Source organism: Talpa occidentalis, unplaced genomic scaffold (assembly GCF_014898055.3).
Source record: "Talpa occidentalis isolate TD23 unplaced genomic scaffold, MPIMG_talOcc4v2.1 talOcc4.8, whole genome shotgun sequence".
NCBI lineage: Eukaryota > Metazoa > Chordata > Mammalia > Eulipotyphla > Talpidae > Talpa > Talpa occidentalis.
The window spans coordinates 43,352,738-43,355,736 of NW_023605194.1; positions in this window are offsets into that span (position 1 = coordinate 43,352,738).

Consider the following 2,999-nt stretch of genomic DNA (forward strand, 5'->3'; position numbering starts at 1 on the left):
ACAGACGGGACCATATGCCAAAAAGACATGGAAATCCTAATGTGTATGCTCCAAATTACAGAGCTCAAAGTATATGAAGCAAAAACTAATAAAACTGAGAGAAGAAATAGGAATAGACAAATATGCAGTTGTAGATTTGTAGATTATCAATTTTATATGTTTCTGAATTCAATTTGCTACTATTTTGTTAAGGATGTTCAATATTCAATGTTCATGAAGGAGGTTGATCTATAATTTTATTTTTTGTAATATTTTTGTGAGGCCTTGGTGTAGGGTCATGCTGCTTTGGAGGTATGGTTGTAGATTTTGACTTCTGTTTCTCAGCAACTGGTAGAAGTAGTTGGCAAAAAAAAAAAAGAACTAGAGGGCCTCCCTAGTGGTGCAAGGGGTTAAGATGCAACCTATGAAGCTATCTGCAGCTAATGCAGCATGAGTTCGATGCCCAGCCAGGGAGCAACCCACATGGCGCAGCAGACCTCTCCTGACTCGCTCCCTGCTCCCCTCAGCAGTGTATTTCAGTTAGTCTGCCTGTTCTGTTCTCCACTGTCTCTGGTGAATCCTCTCACTCCCCCTACACCTCTGGTCTGTACCCCAGTTCTTGTATGCATAAATAAATAAATCTTTTTAAAAAAATGAACTAGAATATAGAGGAACTGGGAAACACTAATAGTCAACAGGATCTAATAGATATCTGTAAAAGATTATAACCAAAACAGTAGAATACACATTCTTTCAATTGTTTTGGAAAACATCTAAAGTATGCCATATCCTGCACTGTAAAGCAAATCTCAACAAATCAAAGAAAAAGAATACTTACTTGGAAATTAAATAATTGAATAATCCATTGGTAGATTAGGAAGTCACAAAAGAAATTTAAAATAATACATAAAATTGAATGATAGTGAAAATACAGCATATCAAAATTTGTAAAATGCAGTAAAGCGTTGATGGGAGGGACATTTATAGCAGTGAATATTTGCAATGGAAGAGAGGGTAGGATCTCAAATCAATTTCAGTTAGTTCAAAAATATTATCTAATTTCCCAGATTATTCATTAACCCATGAATAATTTACAAATGTGCTGTTTACTTTACAAATATGTAGCATTTTCCAGACACATTTTTGTTAATGATATATCCAAGTATGGTCACAAAAGAAACTTTTTATCATTTCAGTTCTTTTCAATTTATTAAAATTTGTTTTCTGGATAGACAGATATGTTTTATCTTGATGATTAATCTGTGTGCATATATAAATAATATGTATTCTGTAATTGTTCAATGTAATGTTCTATGACTGTCCACTAGATAGTCTGAGAGTTCCAACAACTAACAATATCTGTACAAAATCTGAAGTGTACTTTCTGTCAAGTACTTAAAAATAGTGTTAAGATATACAAACAAAGTTTCTCTAATTCTTCCTTTAGTTTATGACTATTCACTTCATGTATCTGAAACTTCATTATTGAAGCATAGAAGTAGAGGAGTATCATGTCTTTTTGACAAACTGAACTTTGATCATGATGTAATGTCCCTCTTTATTGCTGGTAATACTTTTGTTTTAAGTGTTACTTTGTCTGATATTAGTATAACAACAGATTTCTTTCTTACATGATAAGAAAAGTTTGTTTTATGTTACAGCACAATATTGTAGATAGAAGATATAATTACATTTGAGCAATAAAGAAAAGGCAAACAAATCTATTATCTAAATCAATATGAACTTTACATATTTGGTGTACTTATGAACCATAGCATATATTGAAAAAAATAAACAGCTATATTAAAATATAATTGACATATAATAAACTGTACATAGTTAACATGTATAATCTGTATGTTTTGACATATATATACACACACCCCATGAAATCATCCCTATATTGAGACATAACTGAGTGAACACATCCATTTTTCCTAGACGTTTTCCCATGCTTTGTAATATCTTCCTCCTGCCCCTACCTCTTTCTCCTACCTCTCCCTCTCCCCACTTACCAAGCAAACTACTTTTTGTTGCTATGTTAGTTTGTAGTTTCTAGAGTCTTATAAACATGGAATCATACAATATGTACTCTTCTGTTGTCTAGTTTCTTTTTATTCAGCATACTTATTTTAAGATTCATCTATATTATTGAGTATACCAAAAGCTTATTCTCTTTTATTTCAGAGTAGTAATATATTATATGGACATAGCATAATTTGTTGATTCAAGTACATGTTGATGATTCCATTTGGGGGCAACATGTGAACTGCTATGAACATTGGGTATAAGTTTTTTATGAATACGTAGTTTCATTACTTCTGGGTAAATATCTAGGAATGTGATACCTGGGACATACTGGGATACATCCTGGGATATACCTGAGATATAAATGGTAGGTATCTATTTAAACTTTTAAGCTACTGACAAACTGGTTTCCAAAGTGGTTGAACCATTTACATTCTCACCAGTGCTTGAAAGTTCTAGTTTCTCCACATTCTTGTAAATATGTTACTGTCATTCTTCTTAATTGTAATCATTCTAATAGGTCTGTAGTAATATGTCACTGTGGTTTTAAAAACTGGCATTTCCCTAGTGACTAATGATGTTGAGCATCTTTATGTACATTTATTTGCCATTTATATCTTACCTGATGAAGTATCTGTTTAAATATTTGTCCATTTTTAATTGGTTATTTCTTTTCTTGTTTTTGAGATTGATATATTTTGGGTATAAGTCCTTTATCAGATATATACTTTGGAGAGATTTTCTCCTAGTTTATGGCATGTCTTTTCAATATTTTAATAATGTCTTTTAAAGGGCAGAAGTTTTTCATTTTGATGAAATCCAATTTATCAGTTTGTTCTTTTATGGATTGTGCTTTTGTTGGTATAGCTAAGAAAACTTTCTTTAAAAAGGCTTTTTGCTTTGTTTTCTTCTAGAAGTTTTAGGTTTTATATTTGGGTGTGTAATCCATTTTGAGTTAGTCTTTTTTTTTGTATATGAGATGAGGTAGAGAT